This window comes from Gambusia affinis, linkage group LG11 (genome assembly GCF_019740435.1).
Source record: "Gambusia affinis linkage group LG11, SWU_Gaff_1.0, whole genome shotgun sequence".
Classification (NCBI taxonomy): domain Eukaryota; kingdom Metazoa; phylum Chordata; class Actinopteri; order Cyprinodontiformes; family Poeciliidae; genus Gambusia; species Gambusia affinis.
In genome coordinates, this window is record NC_057878.1 from 17,560,655 (window position 1) to 17,587,393 (window position 26,739).

A 26,739-nucleotide genomic window follows, 5' to 3' on the forward strand; every position below is an offset into this window, starting at 1 on the left:
AAATATTTAAAGAAAACTAAATTATTTCAAAGAATTTGATTATAGTAGGTGTGTGTGTGAATATGTGCATGATCTAGAGGGATGGATTATAAAGATATGTATAAAAATGGATGAGAGTATGTATGCATATATAATTATGACATTTATTTATTTAAATTTATCTATTAATGGTATGTGTAGGAGTATAAATGTATTTATATAAATTGATAGTCCATCTCGAACCACACTCCATACCAGTAAGTGGCGGTAATGCTACTTAAAGTTTGTTGCCAACCGCCAATAAAATCAAGAAGAAGAAGAAGAAGATAAAGGAACAGTTTATAATTGCTGAGGTGAGTTTCTATGAAATGCATTAATATATTAGCTACAGTCGATAACTATCTTGGTGTCTTCCAGATTTGTTTGACCCGGAGGCTGAAGCTAATAGCTAACTCAAGACTAATGTGGACCTCTGCTGTTTAAACACAGCTTCAATCTCAAAAACATAATGAAAACAGTTTTTCAACCTTTAAACTGGTGTGAGGTTGGCATTTGGCGGTTACTTACAAACAAATGAATGATTACTTATAGGCCTATAGGAAATGCAGGTTGGAGGTGGTGCACACCAATAACTGTCCTTCAAAATGTTTGAAAGACAATGACTGTTAAAGCATTTAACTGGTAAATACTTTAACCATTTTCTTTTTTATTTTGACATCTTTTTCCTTTTAATATGAGTTACACCAGAATCACAGTGTAAAAATCAAACTAACCTGTATCAAAATGGCATTGGTTTCATAAAAACATGTTTGCATAAACTTCTTTGACATTTTTCATATTGCAGCTTTCTTCGTTCCTCTTAAACAAGCAATTAACTACATCGTTTTGAAATAACAGATGCCAAGACTACTGCAGGTAAGTTTAGCTGCTCAGTTTAGCAAACCACCACTTCCAAAACCGTAATCACTCCTGATTTAAAAGCGCTAATACCACTGTTATTTTAACAATTGGTATTTTTACACAGAACTCCCTGTAAAAAATTTTGTTTTGTTAACTCGTTTACTCTATCACTGTACGTAGCTCATATTTAATGACCTAATACAGCAATTCTGCTTTTCAGGAGAATTAATAAATATGACAACTTCCTGGTGAAGAGGAGTCAGAATTAAGCAACAGCTGTAAAACCTTCATGTCAAAGTGCACAGGTAACATTATTCAGTCAGTATACATAGCTCATGTTTAATTAAAATTTGTAATACATTTAAATTGATTTGGTCAGAAATATATATTTTTTCTGCCAGAAGCAGAAACAGAAGGAAGTAATGTTTTTATTGTAGAAGACATGAATCTGCTATTGTCCTACACCACATGTGAACAATTACAGGCTCTGTTCTGCTCTTCTACTGTTACTCATACTTTTTTCTGTTGTAACTTTTGAACTATAAAAAGTACAAAAACAAAAGGAAAATTAATTTATTAAAATCGAAGGCATTTAAAGTATTTATTTGAATACAATTTTGCATGTTTTACATTTAGAAATGTTCTGTTGCTGCACTTACAACTTAAACATATTTTGTTATGCCACTTAACTATATCTTATACCTGCTTTATTTCTGGTTTTCAAAATATTAACTGATATAAACTACGAAAAAGGAAAAAAGAAGGAGAATGCAATCAAATGCACCTTATTTAACTTAAAACCATTCACTGGTTTGCAGCAAAGTCATTTTCTATACACCACACTTTTAATGCTCATTTATCAAGTGTGATGGAATAGAGGTTGGATATATTTTTATTTTTTTTAATCTTAAAATTATCTTAATTTGAAAGTCTTAACCGGAAGCACTTTGATATTTCAAACTTTTGCCTCACCTTCACATTTAGAACAACCCACCAGCCATAAACCGTCAGTGTAAATTTTTATAGTAGGTTGGCCATGGAGCTTAACACATACTGGTCTAGGTGGAGTATTTACAAAGGAAAGGTCTCTCGTGAGTCACTTAATTAACCAGACTTTATGCAATTGAAAACAATGCCTGTAGACTTTACCTGACATGAATGTGTGTGGATGTGCATAATACGTTTAAAACATTTTTTAGTTATTGTATTGTGAGCATGATGTATTGGCTGATTTTATTTTATTTTTTTCAATTTTGTTGTACACGTGACAATGGTAGTTGAGTGTTCATTCTTTTCTATAGAACAGGTTGAACCTGCTCAAACAAGTAAACTACTCAAGATGTAGAATAACCAGAAGAACCACTGGGATTATATTATGGTACACTATGTGAAGTATTAACAAATAAATAAAATAATAAAAGTAGTTTTCAAACACTGCAGACTTTTCACTGATAGTTTAACACCTAAATTCCATTTATTTCATCAAATTTTAATTATTATTTTACAAATGATCTGAAACATTTTTAAATAATAAATAGTTTAGGCCTTGATTAATAAATACTGTTAAGCATCTAAACACACAGCAATTTCTCCACCATATTAAGTGAAAGCAAAGGAATAGCTTCAAAAATATTACTAAAGAAAAATAAACTATCAAATAAAAAGGCAGTAGAAAAAAATGTCAACAAAAAGAAATAAATGAAATTACATGTTGGGATGGTATATTGTGTAACAACAACAGCATGGTCTTTATAACAGAAAAACTAATTATTGTCTTGTATGGATTTATTCATATTTACATAAGCACATTTCAGAAGAGTGAAGCTCCAAAAGTTAATATTACAAACAACTGGGAAAAAACAAGAGCAATACAAACGTTTTAAAAGTAACAAAGTACTTCAAGTCTTAAAATATGACTTATAGTACTAACAATCATGATAGCAAAACTGCTATTTTAAGAGAGAGAGTTGGAGATGTATGTGTTTTAGATGGAAATGAATCCAGAGATGGGGGCAGATTGGCTGGAGACTCTTGCCCCCATGGTAACAAGACACAAAATGGGAAAAGTAAGATGAATAGAAGATTAAGATCTAAATCTGCATGTAGGTGTGTTGATGTGCAAAAGATCAGAGACATACAAGGAACAATGTAAATACTGGGATCGTAGGGAACCATCTAAATTCAGTTTGCAATATAAAATTGAACTGGGGATCATTTAGGTTTTTGAAGTAGGAGGTGTTATTGCTGAAGAGAATTGTTGTTAGAAAACATAAAGCAAATTCTGATCCAGCAAAAGTTTCTGAATAATTTTTTGTAGGTGAAGAAAGAAAAGGGAATTATAACTTGGTGTGACCTGAACATAGAATAAAATAGCTGTGAGGGATGAGCAGAAATGACTGTTGTTACAGAGATAGAAATACCATTACCTTACCATTTTGTGTTATTTGTGCTGTATGTTGAGGATCACACCCAAACTCTTAAAATTATGTGGTCAGTGTTATTTGAAAAGCCTTCATATTTTATTGGCTGTCATATTTTATAGGGGATATTCACGTTTGAATTTCTATTATTATTGCAGATGCAAAAGGTGTTGGGGAGGGAAAGAGTGGACATAAATGAATTAAAAACAGACATTTGGGTGTCAGCAATGAAAAGGAACACTGTAGATGTGATGAAAACCAAGGAGGGAGTTTAAAAGCAATATCAGCTCTAGGACAGAACCGTGAGACACGCCAGATCTAACTGGAAGGATCTAGGACTAGAAGGATCCAGCGCCTCCAGAAAGGTATTTCAATCAGTTTCAGGTTGTGTTGCTTATACCGTGAGAATTTAAAGGTGTAGTCTGTACAAAGTGTGTGACCTGCCATCAGTTCAAACTCTACACATAATCAACACTATTGAAAAGCATGCAACAACACAGAAGTGGTAAATAGTTTACCAGATTTATAAAAAATAATAAAAAGATGTTTTTAAGCTTCTTTTAGCCATTTACCAATTTAATTATGTAAAATTAGGAGGAAAGTATGTCTTTTTTTTAATACTATGATTTTAAAGTAATTCAAGTCAGGGAAAATAACAACTCTTGGTTCCCATTTTTGTTAAACACATTCCAGTGCAAAATATAGGTCAATCAACTTCATATACTCCTTGGATAAGCATTTAGGTTGATTAGAATTCTGTGACTACACCAGTTCTGCAATGTGCAGATTCCCACGTAGAGTCCCATTAGTAAAACCTGTGTTACTGCAGCCATTAGGCAGTGATTAGTGGAGGCAACGACAGGTTTTCCTCTTCATCAGCAGGCCTCTCTTGGGAGAACCAGTGGCTCCATCCAACCTATTAATAGTCCCCAACATGAGGAGGGAGGGGAGTGGTACCTCCCATGGTGCCTGCCCTTAACCACACTACACACACTTTCATTAGCGTGTTAGCTAAATGATTGGCCTCAGGATAGCCCCCAAGCCCTGTAATGTACCCACAGGCTTCCTTGTCAATTTATTCATTTATTCACTGATTTCAGCATTCACACTCTTCGTGGTATAATATGGTAGATTTGGCTGGGTTTTTTTACACAGCAAACTGAATGGAGTGTTTGTGTTGGAAACACAGACTAATATCGAGGTGATATTAGAATGAACACCAGGCTCCTTTCATAGGGATTATACATTAAAAGAAAAATTAGTGAAACAAACCAATACATGCAAAATAGGTGTAAACAATGGGTGTGAGGAAGATTTTTGGTAATTTAAGTAAAATGGACAATTCTAATACCAACTCTTGTCTTACTTCCAATTTTTTTTAACATCTTACAGAATTTTCAAAAAGCCTTATATTTTTTAAAACATACAGTTGATTGTGCTTTTTTGTTTTTGCAATTAGGCTAAGGTTTTATAATTCATTTAATGTATTTGTTATATTTTAAGGAGATAGTTCAGTTTTTCTTAGGAAGTAATAAGCAGCAAATAACTCATTGCATAATATTGGCACCCACTACTTTAACATTTCTGAAATTATATTTTATTTTCTAAGATAGTGGTAGTAGTCTCCTTTGGTATTGGTCCCTGTTGGACTAGACATTAGCTTCATCCTATTGAACCAACTAATTTGTATTCAAACTGAATAAAGCTGCTAAGAAAGTTATCTAGTTATGGTAAAATGTTAAATTTTTGTAACCTTTTAACAGAAGCTCAGTTCAAAACTTCCAAACTATTTTTGTTCTCCAATCCTTTAATCTTATACATTGATCTTAATTTAAATACCATCTCTCCCATTGCTAGTTCTTTAATACAGGGAAAAATACTTATCTCTTCAAACAAACCTAAAATTGATATCTGCTTAACACCATTAATCAAGCTATGGGTGCCAATGAGATGAGGTTTAAAAACCTACTGACAGTGATTATTGTTCAACTAAGTTAGTACTGAAAGGTTTGATTGTGATTGTTGACCTCAGAGCAACAGTTTGACTATTTGGGATGAGTGTTTAAAAGGTTGTTAGGCAGAGGAAATCCCTTCTTGTATTTAAAATACTCTAGTGGTTTGCATGTAAATGCTTGCCTAATAGGCTCTGTCATACTAACTGCTCCCAGCTTCAACTTTCAGTTATCAGTGAGTCATCTTGGCTAAAAAAGTTAATAAAAGGTACATTAAAAACTATCATGAGCTCTGCAATCAAAAATAATTACTCAAAATGAAATCCCATGCACACATTCTGTTGATTATTAGGATGTGTAAAATGAGTTGAATGTAGTAACATGCTATCTTTGGGACATGCTAATTAAAATTACATCATTCGGTCGGTGCAATTTACATAGAGGTCATGTTGTGCTAATATGGCGCACGTAGAAACAGCCGGCCTGCAACAATATGGTTTGGTCTGACCCACTGACATTTCAGCACCAAATTATGCACATTGTGCGAATTAAATTAATTAGGAAATTCATTAAGAAATATGGCTCGCGGAAATGAGTGTAATATTTAGTTATGTGATGTAATTTTCTTTCATTGTTAATAATAATTTGTTTCATAACACTTCCTGAGGTTAGTCGCCCACCCTGTATTAACTGTGATGTATGTAATTTGTTAGCCGTTTAATTAATTGTGATTAGAATTAGTGGATGTGCAGCTTGTTTTGACAGATGGTCCCCATCAGTGAGACATTTGCACAATTAAATTGTGCAAAGGTTGAGGTTATGTGCTAAAGTTGGGGTAGAAAATATGCAGCACAATTAAAAGCTTCACACAAAGAACAATTATTGCAATTTAACCAATAAAAGAAAACATCCAAACACATTGGATTCATTGCATGCTGTCTCTGCTAGTTTCCCCACTTAGTGATGCTGGTTAATTGTAGCTAATAGATATAATAATTACATCCTCATATTATTACTCTTCTTCAGAAAACAAGAGACCTATAAAATCTTTTCTGATTGCTTCTCAAATTTTTTTTTCCACTTAATTATTTTACCCACTGATAAATTCACCTAATTAATTTCTGGTATTTTTAAAAAATTATTATTATGTTATTTGATGCCCTCTTTAAAATCCCATGCATTCATTTAGCTTTGATTTGTAATGAGGTAAAGCCTGTTTGGAATAAACGTTGATATGGTAGCGTTTGTCCACAAGATGGCGCTTTATCTCTGTTCATATAATAACGTCTAACACAAAGGAAAATCTTTAAGTTAAAGAAAGAAGGATTAAAAGATTTTACCTTATTTTGAGAAAGCATTTATGCTATTTAAAATAAAAATGTGGAATTTAAATCAATCCTCAACATCTGTGTATTACCTGATATTGTTATATTTCTATCTGGGTTCAAGTTTTGTATCAAACTCTGTGATTATATAACAGGGGTGCAGGTGCATTGTTTCATAATATTGCATGAAGCCCCTGTGGTTACATCCAGGATGTTTTATGAATCCTTATTGCTCTTTACTGCTGGATTTAGCAAATTTAAGATTATTATTTTCACTCATCCTAATTTTTGTTCTGTTTTTTTATTTAAACCCACAGGGACCTGTTATAGAAATCATTATAGTGTCTATTGGCATATAATTATAAAGCCAAAACAGTGTTTGCCAGTGCTCAGAGAAAGAAAATAGAGAAACAGCACAGTATTTTGTTCAAGGTGCTGTTTATATGTACTGTATAAAGGGCTAAAAGCACACATTGACAACAATGACAGTTGTATAGAGAAATCAGAATCTTCCAATTTCCCTTGATTGACACTGAAAGGGGATGGCAGGTTAAATATTGAAAAATCTAATTATGTTCTCCTGTTCATTAAATGCATTAAAACGAAGACCTCCTGTTATTTTGGGTCTTTTAGCACATGAACCAACAGTGCATAATTAAATGCACTTTGCAGGGGCTTCATAAAAGCTGAATTTAGGTATGTATGCCTTGATGCATATATGGGGACAATCTTGCAGAGTTTGCATTTGAATGTTTAATAAGTTGTTGATTACAGAAATTTAAGATACTTATTTTCCACATTTTTTTAAATTTGAAGACATTATTTAAGAAATCACGACAGAGGAAAATAAAATCTATTTGTTGATGGAAAGGAAAAACCATGAAAAATTAGACATTGAAATCTCTAATTTCCTTCTTGATACTCAGGTCAAATACTAAATGATATTTTATAGATTTTCTCCTATTCCTTAAATTCAAGCAAACTTCTAAACTCCTAGGATTTCAGGTTTATAAATGCAAAAACCAACAATATGTACATTGATGCTGTTTTTATTTTCCTTTAATTTGATTTAAAAACAGTTTTATTGTTGACATATATTTTGAGGTATTATTGTGGATGATTTAGTTATTACTTACCTTTCCTATTGTCCAAAATCCTTACACAATGCTATTTCTCCTTTCAGTGTTATTGTCCTAACAAAAAAAAGGAAACAGCAGCTCTGAGCTGAAGGACAAATTAAAATTGGTATTGAATAGAAAAAGCTTCTCTCATTGCATCTGTAATTCTAGACTTAAATAAGAATCTTGGATGAAAATAAATAGCTAATTCATGTTTTTTTAAGCTTTAAAAAGTTCTGCACATTAAGCCAGTAATTTCATCAGATTGAACATAGCATCTATGTAACTCTGTACAGCTGCACCTTTCTTTTTTTCCTTTTTTTCCAGGTGACATGAAGGTGATACGTATTTGGCTCCCAGTGGATATGACTTAATGTCTGACATAAAAAATAACTACATAATTTGTCTCAATCCAGAGGGCTGACTTGGCATGGACGGCTACCGTCCTAAATGTCACCCTGTAATGAGATCTGGCCAAAGGTACACAGTTAGGACAGCGCCCGCTGGCACCTGTGATGCCCACTGGCGGGTTTTTTACCCCACAGCCATTTGGACAACCCCAGTTTCCTTTGTGCACACTGACGTACATGATTTGCATCCAAACAAAAAGTTTCAGTGTTGTCAAGTTTTATTTTCACTTTACCAATCGAATCATGCAGAGGCAAGAATATATTGTTGCACAAAAGCAATGCAGAAAATTTTGAACTACACATCACAATTACTAGGATAAAAAAAATACTACAAACAGATTTACAGATCAACCCAAGATCTGAGAAAGATGATGCATGCAGATATAAACTGTAGTTTCATGCTTTTGTGATTCACCATTAAAATCCTCCTCATGTCTTAAGCTGAGGGGGATGACTGAGATCTTCATGAGCTGAAAAATTGTAGTGACCACATAACACTCAGAATTATTCACCAAGAGGCTATCTTCCTAGATGGAAGCAGGAAGACTTTCAGTTTTGAGGAACTTGACTTCTTTTGTTTGACTGCTTTGGGACCTATTGGCGACACACTGCGTTTATTATCTTACAAAGACGCAGGAGATGAGGGAACGTTGTATCTAAATTAACTTTTTCTATTTCCCGGTGAATGAAATCAATTCCATCCTTTTATGTTACTTTTCATCTGCCTTTTGTCTTGTTGCGGAATCTTTTCTCTTTCTCTCTCATTCATCTGTTTTGCCCTTTCCTTGATCTGATAGCATTAAACATATAATTAAGTCATAAAGGAGGGGACTGATGAGTGTAGCAGATGGTAATTGCGTCCTACATTTGAATGAAATGATATGCATTGCTACAATTTACAGCCTTTGCCTCATATTTTATTCAGCAACCTTTTATCTCTTTTCCCGCAGAATTATTCTGCAATAAATTTAGACATCTTATCAATAGCTGGAGTGATAGTGGCAGAAACACGAGAAAAATGAGCCTCAGCCGTTTTCTGCTGTTTAAAATAATTTTCCATAATAAAGGAGCTATCAGAGTCGCTCCATCACTGTAGTGGAGGTGGATGTTCCTGCTGCTGATGAGGCTGCTGTTGGTTTGTGGACAAGCTGTCACTCTCCTGTTTGTCTACAGAAATGTAAAAGGACAGACCGAAATTGTTTTTGTGATGTTCAGGGTATGAATTTCACACAGCATAAATAACCAGATGGAACTTACTCAAGGTGATAAGAAGTTTTTACACTTTATTTCCTATACACAAATACTCTACACAGATATGTAGGCTGTTAGGTGTTTGATGCTGTTAATAATCCCATTTTAATCGCTGTAGCAGTATAATACAAAATGGAGTTTAACTTTATGTTTAAACTCCTTTTTACACCACGTAAAGTGCACCACAGCAGAACTTCACTTCATATTTAGTAACATTTAGCCTTATCTAAAAATGTTTTTCACTCAGATTTCTAATGACAAATGTACAAAAAACATTTGGAGTTTTTTTTGTAAATGTATTAAAAATGGAAAGTGGAAAAAAAATATCACGTATGCAAATATTCATAGTCTTTACTCAACACTTTCTTGAAATGCGTTTGATCGCAATCACAGCTTAATTTGGTTTCAGTGTTTCCTACTATTGTTCTTTGGGGAACCTTTTAAACTTAGTCAGGTTGGATGGACAGAAATGATAGATAACCAGAAATGTTCAATTGGTGTTAGCCAGGTAATGAACAGTGCCATTTACTCATTAGAAATTACAATTGAGGTTCAGGAGAAGAAAATCTGTTTTGTTTTCAGTGTTCTTGTGGTTTTCCAGAAATTGGTCTGACAATCTCCAGGGTTTATTTTCTAAAAATCCAAGCAGGCTGCCATGTGTGTCTGACTCCTTTACCACTATGGCCCATTTGTTTGATTGCAATAACAGTAGTTAAACTTCTGGAAGACTCTCCTATTTCTACATGGGACAAGTGGCTCTCTCTTAGAGAAGATTGGGTTCTTAATTACCTAAATTTAGTCACGTTCCAAACATCTTCCATTCAGAACAATGGAGGAAATGGTTGACTTTAGAATGTTCATGGTAGTGAATATTTTGTTCCATCCCTCCTCCAGGTTTGTGCTTTGACAGTATCTGGTTTTGGAGGTTTAAAGAAATTGATTGGGATACATAAAATAATCAAAGCAAAACTTCATGTATGGTTTTGATGAGAAGATAAAAGTATGATATAATGCACAAAAATGTTGATTTTACATAATACCTCCAATTTATTAAGTAATTTGACATTTTATTCAGATGTTTGTTTCTGTTGCTTTAGAAATGCATTTGAGGCATCTTGCCTAATAGACTCAACATCAATAGATATATTTTTTTTATGGCTAATTCAGCTTTACCAACCTCGTTCTGCCTTTCATTTTTCTGTCATCCATCCATCCATCCATCCATCCATCCATCCATCCATCCATCCATCCATCCATCCATCCATCTATCTATCCATCCATCCATCCATCCATCCATCCATCCATCCATCCATCCATCCATCCATCCATCCATCCATCCATCCATCCATCCATCCATCCATCCATCCATCCATCCATCCATCCATCCATCCATCCATCCATCCATCCATCCTTTTTCCATTCTAGACATTTTTTTTTAATCATGACTCTTATGTTTGAATACAAATTGAACAACCCACAATAACAACCAATTCCCTCTTGCAGTATTCTGACTAGGTATTAATCCTTCAAGGGTTACAGGTCCAGCATGACCTGTCCATGCTGGACAGGTCAGATTTTGGGCTAAGGTGGTTTGTTTAAAGGAAACAGTTTACTTTAGCCAGGCACTTTGCTTTTTATTTTGACCATAGATAGGATTAACTGTATTTCAGCAAATAACCTCAAATAATAAAGTCAGAAAGTTTTATTATTGCTCCTATAATTTTTCAAGTGCAATTTGCCCTCAAAAGTGGGGTCTAAGATGAAGCACCAATCCTTTACTTTGTTATCCAACTTCCACATGAATCCCTCCTCCAATCATTTGCACATTCAGTAATTCTTCATAAAAAAAACTTCTCTCCTGTAGTGGCAGCAAGCAGAATAGTTGAGTGGAGCTCTGCCAGAAGACGGTTTTTGTTCCACTGACATGCTTTCCTTTCACCGGTCCCTGGTGAAGTGCTGGACTCCACTGATATTTGAGAACTGGTTACGGGGGTGATATAGGTTTAATTCTCATGTTCCCTGCAACCTGCCAAGAACAGGCACTCCATGCCAGCTGGAAGGCTTTTGCATGTAGACGAGAGCGAGGGTGGGGAATGGAAACGGGGGGGTATTAGCAAGGGCTGAAGAGATATACAGTACAAACGGAAGTGCCACTAGACCTTGAACGTGCAACAGAAGTGTTTTTTTCACATTAGTACACACCCCAGGCTCTTAGATTTTTGCCATGATGCGGGTCCATTACTTTTAAGTATAAGTGCTTATGTTTGGTCACCTTTTTTTTTTTTTTTTTTTTTTTTTACAGCCGTTAGAGCCTGAAAGGAATCTACCCGGGGTGACCCAACTGTATTTACCGACACTTCTTGAGTTTCCACATGCTGGTAATAGACTGGAAAACACAGATAATATGTTTGATCGATCAATATGAACATATTTCATTTTGCTGGGATCAATAACAGTTTCTAGTTGACAGAGCTCAAAGAACTAGTTTTATTTGTGCTTTTTGATTGAAGTTGTCTTGCTGAGCCGGCAGAGTGAGTCACTGCAGACCAGGCCCATGTGGCAGGCATGGACTCTTCTGTTCTATTATTGCCTGCAATCTGTATTTAAAACTAATATCAGTGTGTGCTGCATGGCTCGGGGCGAAAAGCACCAAACCAATCTGCTATACAGCATGTGTTTGTTTTCGGTTTTTTGTGATGGGAATTAGAATGTGAAAAATAACAATTCCCGTACATTTTTCACAGCTATCCATTTTTTCATTTGAGGGTGTAATGATTAGATTTCTTTTTCGTATTACGTTTTCGCCATGTTCGAAACATAATAGAAAAGTGATGTGAAACCAAAGGGAAAACGAGGAAATTAACTGATGTGCAGGAGAAAGACGTTTCTGAGGCTCAACCTTTTGCAGTTTTCTTCATGTTTCTGCTTTTCATGATCATGCTCCGTGGAACACCCTGCAGACATGGAGCCTTTGCTCTGTGTCATATGGTTCCTGGCCCGGCTGCTACCTTCTGCACACACAGACAAAACAGCATGAGATGGGAAGTCCACATGGATAACCATTTACTACGATAGGTGTTGCTTCAGGCAAGTTCTATTCAGGGGGAATTTACTGTGTGTACACTGGTGTTACGGCAATAACCTTCTTATAAAGGGGCTTACCCAAGCCTTTCTCCTTCAGAACAGTAAGTGGGTTCATATTAAACACAGTTTAAAACAGTTTGTTTACAAAATTTGTAAAAAGAAAAATATATATTTGTTTCGGTGTTGTACATGTCATTGACTGGATGGGATGTAGTTTTTTTCAACATAACTCAGAAAATATTTTGACTTTATTTCACCAACTAATATATTAGAATAATTCAGACATGCATAATTTTGAAAGATTGTTGAAGTGGCAAGAAATATACAATATGCAGTGCTTGAATTTGGTATTCCTGTACTTCTATCTTTTAAGCAGAAAAAAAAATCTTCTAAGTGAAACATTTTTTACTTCTGATTAGAATGCTAATATCAGTATAAGCTCTCTCAACTCTCAAACCAAGATAAGTAAAATTCTCCGGTCTGATGTGACAAATATTGAACTCTTTGTATGAATTCTAGGAGGAAACCAGGCACAGCTCCTCAGCAGGCCAATACCATCCCCACAGCGAAGCATGGTAGTGGCAGCATCATGCTATAGAGATGGTTTGCTGGAGCAGTAACTGGCAGACCAGTCAGGATATAGAAAAAGATGGATGCAGCAGCAGTGTGCAAAGACACCCTGGATGGAAAGTTGCACCACAGCAATCTTGACCTCAGACTTGGGACACAGTTTAGTTTTCAGAGGAACAGCGACCGAAAACATGTTGCTAAGATCTCTAAGGAGTGTCTTTAAACAGTATTTTAGGAAACAGATTTAATTTATTCAGTTTAGAATAAGGGTTTAACATAACAAAATGTGGAGAAAGTTCACAACTCACTGGGAAATGCAACATTTTTCCTTTTCATGGCTTTCTTTATTGTTCTCCATCCAGTTTGAACTCATATTTTCTGTAGTTTCTTACCGCAAGAATATCAAAGTTGTTTTTTCAATGTACATAAAGGCAGTCATTTTCTGTGAAGTTTATTTCTAATCATTGTGTGTCTTATTGCATTAAAAAAGTTAGCCTAATTGTCCTGTAATGACCAATGTGAATCAAGTGTGGATTAAAATATTTGTATAAAAGAGATATTATGTTAGATTTTTCTTTTTTATTTTTACTGATTTTATTGTCTTTGTAAGTGTCTGAGCAAATTCAGTCTTTTTAAATATAAGTTGTGTAGCTACCATCTTGCCTGTGGGGATAGAAAGATACTTGGTCTGTAGACTGGTCTGTGTGGAATACTTTTTGTCAGATAAATGCAGCCAAAAATAGGTAAAAAGAACATACAGTGAAAGGTCACTAGTGATGGTGTGGCAGCCATTTCTGCTTTTAGAGTATTAAGGCTAATTAGCATTATGTAGGGCTTATATTTTAATATATCTTAAAACAGACTTCTTTAGGTGTTTTTGAGGTTTTAAACTCCCAAGTGGTTTAAAACGGGGCTAAAAAAAATCCTTGCTAAGATGGGTCAAGAATGAAAATGTCAAATTTTACATATTTATAAATACATAAAAACACAATTTCAAACATGTGACTCTGAGTTAAGTAAAAACTACATTGATGTTCAAATAGATCAAATTAGAGATGTAAATTAATTCCGGTTGTTTAAATGTTAAGTGCAATGGTTTTCCTCAAATATCCGTTGATTAAGCATAAAATGCCAGATTTTTTTTTTTTTTTTTTACAATAAATATCTCTAATTGGAGATTGATGAGTCAGCAAACACTAAGGACAGGTTCTAAAGATTACTTATAGACATTACTATGAAATATTCTTTGACTTGTAAGTCGAACAAGTCATTTAGGCTGTTGCTATAGTGTTATATAGAAGTATTTGTCCCCTCACTGATTTTATTTTTGCATATTTAAGCTTTTAAAATCTCAAAAGTTAATATCAGAAATAGATAACCTGAGTATAAGCAAGATAATAATAATAATAATAATAATAATAATAATAATAATAATAATAATCACATTATTTCATAGACTGGGGGAAATAAAGCTGCCTTGGCTTTTTATGAAAAAGCAGCTGTTCCCAATCCTTCCACCCCCTTGTCAAATCATGAATCCATTGTAATTAACTGCAAACAAGAACCAGTCTGACATCATGAAGTAGGTAAAAGTATTTAAAAACCACCACATTAGTACCCATTCTAAAAAAATTCAAGAACTAATTATAAATAAAATCACTTGTTGAAATCACTTTGGAAAGGATTACAAAGCCATTTCTGAGGCTTTGTGTCTATAGACAACCATAGTAAGTCATTATCTACAAGTGCAAAAGCATAAAGTAGTGTTGAACATTCCCAAGAGTGGGCATCCCAGCAAGAGCACATCCAAGACTCATCTAAGACTCTTTGCAGAAGAACCCAGGGCAACAGCTTAAGCACTGTCGACCTCACTTGCCTCAGTTAAATGTGGCGGTATTGTAATGATCTGGTGCTGCTTTTTTGTCGTAAAACCAAGACAGCTTGCTGTACCTAAGTTGAACCACAGCTTCTGCTCTCTAGCTGAAAAAAATATGCAGGAGAATGTCTGTTTGTGTCTTTAAGTATGACAAAAAAAGTAAAAATGGAAGAAATCTGAAAGGGAACGAACACTTCTTCTGAACACTGTCAGCTGATACACAACGCGATCAAACAATGTTGTTGGAATTTTTTTTGGAGACATTTGAAGATTCAAATTTGTTCCCAAAGAAACAAGCAAATAAATAAATAATTGCAATCAGCATGGGATGTGTTAAATATATATACTAAACTTCCCATGCAGATTATATGACATGAATTTATCTCACTACACATTACAATTTGAGAACTCCGCCCTATAGATTACAGCCACAGTGACCAAACCTTCTGGTGATAGTGTTGCCTTTTGCAGCCCACTTGCACTAGTGGCTGGCTCTCTGTGTGTTTGCTGTGGGGCTGCATTTGCAGGGAAAAGCAAATACTTGGAGGACAATGCGCTGAGAGTGTCCGTTCCTCTGTCTTAGATTTGGCACAGGTTTAGGGTGAGGCATGAGATGCATATTGTTTGTGTTCATTTGAATAAGGACAAATGTCAGATTTCCATGGCTCCAGGCAGCCTACATGTTAGATGATCAACTCTTTTGGGCCCCTGGATGTGGGGTCATCAGTAGCGCTTCCAGGTCACTGTCACTGCATGCCGGTTTGAGGCCATAATTGACCTTTTGACAGAGCACAGGGAGACAGTCTTTCTCTAAGGGCAAAAATAATCATTTTACATTTACTTTTTGGTTGTGCTCATGTTGACTAATTAAATTGTATGGGTTCCTACAAATGTAAACTAATCTAAACCAGATCTTTTATTAGTTATGACCTTATTTAAAAAAAAAAATTTAATTACATTTGCAACAGTTGCTTTTTTGACCACTGTGGCCAAACAAAAACAAGGCATCAGCTGGTATTTTACGTGGTTTGGGGTTACTCAAACTTATTTAATTAACACTTAGCTATATATAAACAAAATATTTCGTTCCTCTCTTGGCCTACTGTAAAAAAAGCCACTGTTGTTATAGTATGCATGGCTGCAGAGAAAGGTTGAATACTGCCTGTAACCCAAAGCCCCTGAGCTCCCTCAGGCTTCTTTCCCAGCACACAGTCTCCAAAGAAGCGTGCTTTCATCCTTGACTGTGCTTGTTATACCTCACAACATAGCACCCAAGGCCACATCTCTCTTTAAAACCTTTTATCATTAGTTTTCATTCACATTATTAGCTTTGCCTTATCAGAATATATTGAATATTCCCTACATGTTTATTTTTATGGCATTTTGTTCTGATTAATCTTTCTCTATCACCTAATGTTATAAAATGTATTTCTTTGAATCATGCAGTGCCTTAAATAGTGTTTCAAGCAGCTAATCTGATTTTGTGTGACTAAAAGATGCTTCCAAAATATTTGCTTGCTACTTTATTAGTTTTTACCTACAGCCAGAAAAAGGGAAAGGAAAGCAGCAGAACGCCAAAGGCCAGGCCTTTGAGACCACAGTGTTACATTATTAATTAAAATATAAGTCGCCTTGTTGCCCATGGGTATACAGTGTAACACACTTGATTGAATCAGGTACTGGCAGCCGGGGCCTTTTTGTATTTTGCGCTTGAAGGGATGAGAGAAATTTGAGCTGGGCTGTATTACTCTACTCACTCACACACACACGCACACACGCGCGCACGCCTGCACACACACGCACGCCCCCTCCCACACACGCACACACACACACACAAAAACATGTTTTGAGAAACGGTTGTGAGCTGTTGCTGGAAAGCTATGTGGAAGATTTAGGAAAGGCAGTTTAATTCCCATAGAGCTATAGTGGAAGGTTTTCTCACTTACTTTGGTCAATTCATATTATTTTTTCCTAAGATGCAACACAACCATAAAAGGTTGGTTGTTTGTTCAGCTGAATCACTTTTTTAAACAGATAAAAAACAATTTATTTGTCTCAACAGATCAACTATACATATCTAGAATTTGATTCAGCTTAATCCTACATTAACTTTCAATGACATGTTTTTAAATGTTCTCATTCTTGTCAAAGACAACACTTTAGTTGATCAGATATTCTCCATTTAATTACACACTGGATGCAGGCCGTTAGGTCCCTATATGATTCATGTTAACAAAGCATTTAGTGGAAAACTTCTAATTGGTGAGTCCAAAGGCAGTTGGTGTTAATACATTTTTAAGGTTATTGAAGTAAAACAGGTGGAATAAAATGCATGCCACACATTTTAGATGTTTTGTGAAAATATATAGAAAAATATGTTGTAACGCAACCAGATGCAATAATTTTAGAATTTATGTCCTTTTTATTTCCTCTCCTATTCTCTGATCTCATCTCCTATCTTCTCCTCTTGATTCCTACTGACCTCCAGTCTAGGTCTGTTAGATGTAGTCCAGGTCATGGCAGACACAAGGAGGATGGAAATATCAAAGCCAGCCCAAGGCCTTTGCATTCAGTTTTCCTGCTCGAGGTAATCACAGTGTGCAGATCAGTGCAGTGCACAGCTGAGGCCTTGTGCTCTCTGCCTTTCATTCCTCTGTTCACTTTCATGGAGCTTTAATTCACTACATCCAGATCTGCCACCTAAAGCAAATTACAAGGTTTATTTCTTCACATTTTCAAATGGCTATGGAGATTTTTGCAATTGCAAACATGTCATCTTAGTGCTTAAAAGGGAAAGTGAAAGCTCTGTTTATGTATTAAAAAATAGACATGAACCTGGATGTATCTAGAGAAGTGTTTGTCAATAAACAGGCCAATTGTGTGAGGTTCTGAAGTGTATCGAGCGGCACAGCTGAGTGACTCGAATAGTCTGTGGTCTATTGATAACTTGCGCCTGCTTTAAAATCTTGGCACAACAATGCAAGAGGAGCCTTGACCGCTCCGCTGAGCAACAATACCTTTCCTCACTGGCAGCTCCAGTGTAACGATGACAAACAACAATAAAGGATCTGTTTTTGCTCATCAGCCTTTCAATCCTGGTACATTTTGATAAGAATATTAAAAGGATTTATGGAAAGAGATCCTTTTGAAGTTCCTCACAGCCACCACAGTGAGAGATCTACCTGCCTTCACATCTGTCATTTCCTCTTTCCTCAAACCCACACTCACAGACAGTTCCTCCTCCTTTATCCCTCTCGCTGTCAGTCTCTGTGCGCAAAGAGCCGGTTGGCTGGGCCTCTAGCTGGGAGGTATGGTGGAGAGTGAACAGTGTTGATGTGGATGGCCCCTGGTCACAGGCCAGGGCCTGGCTGTTAAAACGCAGCCTCTTTTGTGCGTCAGAGCCAGCACTGCCAGTCCCATTCCGCCCCGTCGCTGAGGGTGGGGAGGCATTTACCCACCGCATGCATTCATTCCAACGGCATAGCTCGATGCAGGGCTAAATGGCATTGTTACAACGCGTCTCTAGGAAGTGTTGACAGGTCCATATGCTAATTTTAATGAATGCAAGGGGGAAATGTTTTTTTTTTGTTCACCTCAGCTCAGCTGCAGAATCCTATCTGCACCTAGACTAGCAAAGATAATTGCAGCAAACTCAAATGAGCTCATTAGAAAATGTATTGAATTTACACATTATTTCCAGTAGTTAAGCTGAGTTATTTTCCCTCAGGACTCAATTACATAGTCATTTGTGACTCAGGTAAATGGCTGTCTATGTGTGACTTTTTCTACTGCGGAACCAGAGCTGCTGAATAATTTGTAAGAAAGCTGTTTTACAAGCATCATTTGTGAGAATTTCAAACTGGGGGGAAAGAAACTGCAGAGAAGATAACTCCCAGCTTTTGTTCCTTTATCCACTTCATTTGATTAACTAACAATGTTTCTGTCAGTCATGAATTATTTGAATCCTTGTAATGTTTTTGTTCACAATGACCTTGTTGTCTTTCTGACATGCATAATATTGTCAGCAAGAGTCTCACTGCACTTCATGTAGTCAAAAGCGCAAGCGTATGTTCTTTTTTTTGCAACGAAGGGAGGACAGAACACTCAATCCAAAGAAGACCTAGTGAGTCACGGTTCAGTAACAGGGATTATGCCGGCCCACTGTGCCTCGAAATGAACGTGAACATTCATCGGGTGACTCACGCCTTGAACTATATTCTCCCAGAGCCACAATGAGAAGATTGTTGCAGAGCGGGGCATGGTGTGGAAACTATGTGACAAAGAGCAGTGCCCAAAAGTCAAATGGCTTGTCAAATTGCTGTTTGTTCTGCCTGAAAATGGGGGATGTTTTGCTGGAAAACAAAGAAATTTGGCTGTATAAGCATGAGAATTTCCAGAGAGTGCCGTTTAGAGCTTTCTGGATGAACTTAGGTGACTTTGGGTTTGGGCAGAAATCCAAGGAACACACTGAGGACAGTTTCACAGCCCATGTGGGTCGGTAACCAACATCAAGGTATGGCAAGGTTTAAAAAAAGTTACACAACTACTAAAATGATCTATCATGCAAATGTCCTTTCAATGGGATGCCCGCCACAATGCCAAAGGAATCACAATTCCATGCAGCTGTGCAAAGCATCAAGTAGTGCAGTGCTGCCCCTTTCCATCCTGCTACAGTCAACTGCCTGCCAGCTGGTTGAAAAAACTCCTACACTTCCCTCTTGTTTGCAGAAAGGACAGACTCTGGTGTTTGGAAATATTTTCAGTCACAAAAAAACATGTAGTGGTGGGGAAACTAAAGCAACACACCTTTCACAGCCTTAAGTGATTTGCTGCATATCATTTTTACAGCATTTTGCAACAGTTTTCTTCCAGGATTGATCTACATTTAGCCTTATTCATCTTTACATTTATTCGTTGATTTAATCAGGTTAATTGTAGGCCTGATTTGTGAATGCCTTCTACTTTTCCTGTTGATAGATGTGCTAATCACAGCTGTGGATCTCTGTAGCTCCTCCAAAGTAACCACATATGCAAGCTTAGTACATAAAGCAGCTGAAACTGTCTTAAACAATTTAAATGTCTGAGACGTTTAAATTGTTTGTTCATCCTGAGCTCAGTCATACTTTCTCTCAATCAAAGCCTAGTATTTTGGTAATCTATGATTCATCTTATAGAATCATCATTACAGTAACTCTTTTTTAAATGTCTCTACAACTTTTTACTGGCTGTTTTTTGTGGTCTTCATGATACTGTTTTTTCAAAAAATATTTATAACATTCAAGCAAAAACTGGAATTATGTTGAAATTTAGTTATACAGGTGGTCTCTACTTACTAATAAGTGAACTTCTGAAGACAACAGGTTGCACTGGATTTGATTTATTGGTTAAGGGGCAAAAAGGATTCATTGCCTAAAAAATTACTTTATATGTATAACTTCCATTTGACATTCACGGGCTACTTTGTGTTTTTATGTAATACATTAAAGTTTGTTGTTGTCTGGGGTAAAATAACAAATAGATGTAATATATTGACAATTTAGCTTTTTAACTAATTATAATGATATTAATTGTGGCTATTCTGTTTTAAATACAAGCAAATAATTAATGTTTTACATCTGTTTTTAAAATTTTGGTGTAAATACATTACTTTAAAAACATAGTTTTTCTTCAAGACTATCATATCTTTTATAATAGTTCATGCCTATTTTAGACAGTTCTTGAGAACCTCGGTGACTGAAAAGAGCTACTGAAGTCCTTTTTCTTGATTTTTAGCTGCCATCTCTTTACAATAATAGGGAAAAAGATCTTCTACAGCGAAACAACTTGACCACACTCGCTAAGCATATTCTTTACTTAGCTGGATAGGGAAGGGAGTTGTCAGAAAGGTCATTCTTTAGATTCACATTCAGTGTGTTCAAAGTGCATAATTTGCTCCCAACTCTGCTGAGCCAGCAGCTTGTCATGTATGCAAAACCGAGTTATGTGTCATTCTGTGCACCTCTGCGCTGTGATTCTGCGTTGCCACACAGTCTGTGCCGCAAATGCAGGCTGCCTTTGCCCTCGGAGTGGCCAAGAGGGGAGTGGGACCGAGCCCAGCGCCGCTGCGGCCCTGCGAGCCCCGGTCCAAACACATCCTCTGCACTCAGCTGTAAATATCACCAACAGCTGGTGGCACACAAGCTGGTCATGCTTAAACAAATTCCTGGCATACATGTGGAGAAGGAAAGGGCTTCTTTTGCTTTCCTTTCGACAAAGCACCCATATACTGTAGCTACAATCTGAGAAATTACATCAGCATGTCAAGTCAAAGAAAAGGGATTGCTAAGAAAAAAAATCTATTGCCAGGCAGGTACTTAATCACATACAAGTAACCTATCTTTGAGGATAAATTCCCACCAAAAAAGCAAAAGAAGGTCAAACTTTTTGGAAACCTGTTTGATCCTCTGCGTTTTTTACCGCAACTCATCACACACACACACACACAGCTCTGTTTAGTGAGATAGGATTCATCAAAGTCACCTTTGAGCTCAGTCGCCCATCTACTGCACATAGTATCACGAATAATGACATTCAGTGTAGCTCAGATCACATTTATGATAGCATATTTGATACAGCTGTACTCCAGTGAAGAATAACACAGCCTAAAAGAATACCCCCCCTTCCACCTGCCCTCTTTTTTTCAGTTTAAACACAATCCATTTTCCAGTGTAAATCACTTGTCACTCTATTGCAAATGTAACTGCTGTGATCTGAAAGAGAGAGGTGGAGAGACAGAAAGAGGAAGAGTAAAGATTATCTTTTGGGCCATTTCACTGGCACCGTTGCGTGACAGAGACTGACAGCTCTTTCAGATGACTGACAGGTGTCCTTTGAAATGCCGGTGAAGCAGCTTCTGTTCAGACTGTTGAAATGCATATTTGGAGCTCTTATCATAAAGGCATGGATGGCCCAGATAGGTGCCGTTAACATTGCAAATGGGTCCAGAATTATTCATTGTCAGTGCTGTGGGAAAGGATGAGGAAGGGGCTGTGGAGGTGTGTGTGTGTGTGGCAGTGGCGACGGAGGGGGTGAAGTTTGATTATTCTGCTCACACAATGGCAGGGTGCTTAATGATTCCTCTCCACCTTGGCAGCGGCATGTGCCGACTTCAGGCGCTAGCGGCGGGTGACACAGGTCTGGCCAAGTGTTAGAGCAAGATCATACGTCCAGGCCCCATTTTAATTTCTAATACATTAATCTTTTCCTCACAGATCCTCCATGAATATTCCAGGGCTCCTTGTTTGTCAGGAAGGCTGTCTCGCTTTCATCTATTCAGGTGGTTTCATTCACTGTGAAAGCCAGCTAAATGGACCCGATCAGTCAATGACAACTGGGATACAATAGAGCCCCGTAACACGTCCCTTTTCTCCTTTCAGGCTCCTGATAGACAACCCTGACACCTGGTCCCCAGGGACACCATCCACCAAGTCACTGCACTGCTCCTGGAGAGACTTCCTTTACTTTATCAGCCCATAAAGGATTGTCACAGGTGACTATATCTGCTGAGGTATGGAGCTGCCCCCTTCTGACCTGCCACCTGACGTGTGGTCGAGGCGCCACGCAATGCGTCAGGAGCGGATTAAGGTGGCTTAAATCCTGTCTTACAAGCGGATTCGGCACTTCACACTTTCTAGAAATGTTAAGCCTTTGTTCTCTTCCATTAATTAGCATTGTCTTAAGTTCATTAGACCACAGCTTGTGTTGTTACTAATGAGGCAAGTTAGACCACCTACATACACCATACCTTTGTAGAGCCTGACCTGACATAGGTGTTATGTTCTTTTCTGTCCACAGTGTAATGACTTACATTGCTACTCAGGGAGGTAGGACTTACACATCAACCACTGTTTTTGAATACCAACAACAATAATGGACAAATTCCAGTTAGGTATCAGGATACATTTTTTAAGAGAGTCAGTATTGCTTAAATTGGTTACATTTTATTTAACTCTTTTAGGATTCAACTGCAACAATTGATTTGGTGGATCATACTCCTCTTAAAAACAGACCAATGAGATTGAAATGTTTTGTCCCACAATGCTCTTATCCTGAGTGTAATGTGTTTCTGAGCCACTTTGCTGTTTATCTACTTCTAGAGGTCTTAGGTCATCTGTTCTTTTTAGCTCTTTCTATTCCTTTACAAGGCTGTTTTAAAAATGTAAGTACAATTGATTTGATAAGATTAGATTTATGTCTAAATATGTATACCAAAAATATTATCTAGTATTTATTTGGAATGATTACAAAATTAATCCTGAGTAATGATCTCAAATGATCTCAGTGACCATTTAAGGATTCAGTGATCTTTAAATGGTCGCTGAAGGGTAAAATCCTGTTTGGATGGAGTGTAAGAGAGATTTTCCCAGTTTCTAGACTTCCACAAAAGTTTCTGTACTTTCCTGCAAGATGTCTCAGGGCAGTGCACTTGTGTTAAATCCAAATGAGCCTATCTGTCAAATCTCCCCTTTCCATAGCCAAATGAGACTCACAGGGGCCTGTATTCTTCAGCGGCGCCACAAAGCACTATAACTCAATACAAAGAGCACCCCAGCATTGGAAACTTAAAAGCACATTGGCACATACGGATATTAGAAGTGTCAAGCCCTGTGATGTAGACTGGTGCCATTCATAATTACGATATCTGATTTAGGCTCAAAATGAACGCTCTAAAGGGAAAACGAGAGGAGAGCACCAATATTTTAATGGAGAGGAGACAGCCTTCTCCCTGAAGGAACATCTTCACTGACAGTGGCTGCTGGAAAATTGGGATTTATACTTCCTGTTTTCTATTAATATGGAGATGAATACAGGTGTTCCAGTGTCGTAAAATTAGTTTAGCTCTTGCATATTGCAATTACACGTGTTGAGGAGAAAAGCGAGCTAAGTGCATGTTCACAGGCAAGAGAAAATGGGAAAAAACCACCTAGATTTAAAAATGAACACAATAACAAATAACGCTATGCTCTACAGCCCCCCTCAGCTCAGTTTGGAAAATTGTGGCTTGGCAGACACAAACACTTTTCCTTGTTTCTCACATTAAAAAAGGGCCGCAAATAAACTGTGAAATATTTCACTTTGCAAGGGTGAAGTCTTGGGATGCCTCATCAAAACCATGCAGAATTCCCTCCTGTCTGCTGTGGGGATTTGTGGAAGGTATTGTAGAGAAGATGACACTGGCACAATTCCCAGCAACATGAGGTGGGGATACACCCTCTTAAAATCCTATTAATTCATGGCTGAGGTTCTTAGGTTGCCACTTTCTATCACATAAAATTGGAGGTCAGACGTAGTATAGACAGAACTATTGCTGTCAACATTGTATTCTCTGTTTTTCTTTTTCATAGAAAGTACTCATAGGTCAATGGTTTAGTGTTTAGCTATATCTCTCTTGGAAAAAGCCATTAATGGAGTCATTACTACTATTATCATTAACTCTGTGTAACCCTTTGTATTTCTTTTTGTTACTTATTGTAAAATCATTTACATATTTGTGTCTCTGTCATTGACACAGCTCCTATAGTTACCGACACTACATTTGTTTGCTCTTTGTTTTTTCTCTCTACAGTGGCCTAGTGCTCTTTCGTTGCCATTGTGCTCACCTAGACAAAGCTATCATCTTTACCTTTGTTGCAATTAACTGTATACTTTTATGTACCACTGGTTTTGTATTTAACTGTGTCACTTTGATAGACAAAGCCATTGCGAGTGTCAATATTGCAATTACCATTGGCTATGTTCAAACAGCAGGCAAATGTTATTCAAATCCCATTTCTTTTGCCCATATCAGTCTTTCTCATAGCAGTCTGAACAGTCCTATTCATTCTTTTTATTGCCCTGTCCCCGAAAAATATGATTTGTCAAAGTATCTGCAGTCAGAACAGTCATGTTACATTTTATCCGACTTTCGCTTCATTGACGTGAGACATGTGTCATAATTCTGCCCCAGAAGAAGACAAATGGTAAATTCAGACATAAACAATGGCTTTGATATTAGTTATGGTTTTTACTCCTTTAGCTTGCTCTGTAGTTTTATGACTTTGTGACAATAAGTTCATAAAAAGACAACTTTAAAATTTACCCATGGACGGAAACATCAATTATTACTTCTGTCAACAGAGAAGTCTAATTGCAGTTCCATTTAGTTAGCCAAAATGACCACATAGAAATAATGTATTTTGGTAAAAGCTCAGAATTTAGCATCAAGACCAGTTGTGTAAAGGTAGCTTTTGTGTGCTTCTTTTGTATTTTTTTCCTTTAAAGGTTTTCTTGACCCAGACAGTCTCTGTTTAGCTGTATTTTTTATCCGGTAGAGATGCAGTTATTATGACTACCAATGGTATCTACTGTCTGTGCTTTTCTGTCCATTGAAAGTTCTCAAGCTATAGTTCGTGTCTCTTTGTCATAAGGGAGTTATTCCTGGCCACTCATGCCAGGAATAACTTGCTTGTTCTGGATGAGAAATTAATGCCAAGTCAATGGCTCAATGAAATTAGTTTAGAGACCGAAGTAAATCGAAAAGTCTGTAACTGAGTCTTATACTGTCATTGTATAGGAATTTATTTTTTCAACATATTTTGATTCCAACTAGGTTTAGTGGCCTTGTAAAGGTCCTTTGGGAGGTATTTTTGTCAATTGGCACTAAATATTAAACCAAATTAGAAGTAAAAGGATGAACAAACAAACTTTGTATGTGTTTTTTACATCTTATAATACCAGATTGCAATGTGTTTATTAGTGAACTACTAATTATAAAACTTGTACTTTGAGTATAATATTTACATTACTATAATATTCCACAATTTTTAAAAGACACTCCTATGTTTATTCAGGCTGTATAACAATCTATGGTTTGAATGTATGTAAACCTAGAGTTTTTGGTGATGGCAATAAAAAAAAGTAATAAACAAAGCTTAAAAGGATTCGAAGTATTCCATATTTACCTAAAATTTAACATCATCTTGTAATTCCTGCCCTTACCTTTCTTCAGAGGTAACTCTTGGCCTGCTCTGTGACTTAATCAGTATCAGTGTAGCTTCTGTTGCGCTGTACTTGAAAGCAACACAGATTTATAACAAGACATGAAAGCCACAGCATTTACCTGGCATCGGGCTAACTTTCCCCCCTACAGCCCACAGAATGGCTGTGGCATTGAGGCGAGACATTAATTCGCTGTGTCAACCTGTCCCCCTGGAATATTTATGATGCTAAATACATTTAATTAGGCACCATGAGTTCTGATGGGAGAGAGAATGTACTGACAGTGAGAAGAAGAAAAAAAGATTTTGTTACCTCTAATGGTGATAGACTGTTAAAGCTTCATGCTCAGTCTCAATGATGGGAGAAATAACTACACCATGGAGGGGAACTTGAATTATCATTTGTGGCATGTTCATTACGCTGCCATCACAGCACCTCAAATAGGATGGTACATATGCTTGCTGAAAAGAAGAATGTTTTCACAAGCATAAACAGGTATTATTAATTCACTGACGCTGACACTGCAGGGAAGATGCAAAATTAGCAATCAATTTTCATCGCACCAAAGGTTTATTATAAGAAATTAGACCTATACATCATACAGTAAGTCCTATTAGTTCTACTCACTGCAGTAACATACTTCATCTATACAGTGCCTTGAAAAGTATTCAAACCGCTTTAATATTTTCACAGTTTGTCACATAAAAACACTTCAGTGGTTAATTTATTGAGATTACATGTTCTATACTAACATCAAGTGGTGCATTATTGTGAGGTAGAAGAGCAATGTTGCACTGCTTTAAAAATGCTTATCAGATATATATACTTAAAAAGTGTA

The 26,739-nt window shown here is 36.6% G+C and overlaps 1 long non-coding RNA gene across 3 annotated transcripts; it reads left to right on the forward strand.

Moving 5' to 3' along the window:
- Nucleotides 1-298: 298 nt before the first annotated feature.
- Nucleotides 299-25,805, forward strand: LOC122840038. 3 transcript variants are annotated; one of them, XR_006372160.1, is made up of 6 exons: nucleotides 299-332; nucleotides 824-894; nucleotides 1,100-1,184; nucleotides 22,136-22,200; nucleotides 22,301-22,413; nucleotides 24,007-25,805. It is a non-coding gene; the product is annotated as an uncharacterized LOC122840038 (long non-coding RNA). The 3 variants fall into 3 exon arrangements; XR_006372158.1 differs by lacking the exons at nucleotides 22,136-22,200; nucleotides 22,301-22,413; nucleotides 24,007-25,805 and adding an exon at nucleotides 12,959-13,562; XR_006372159.1 differs by lacking the exons at nucleotides 299-332; nucleotides 22,136-22,200; nucleotides 22,301-22,413; nucleotides 24,007-25,805 and adding exons at nucleotides 378-660; nucleotides 12,959-13,562.
- Nucleotides 25,806-26,739: the final 934 nt, after the last annotated feature.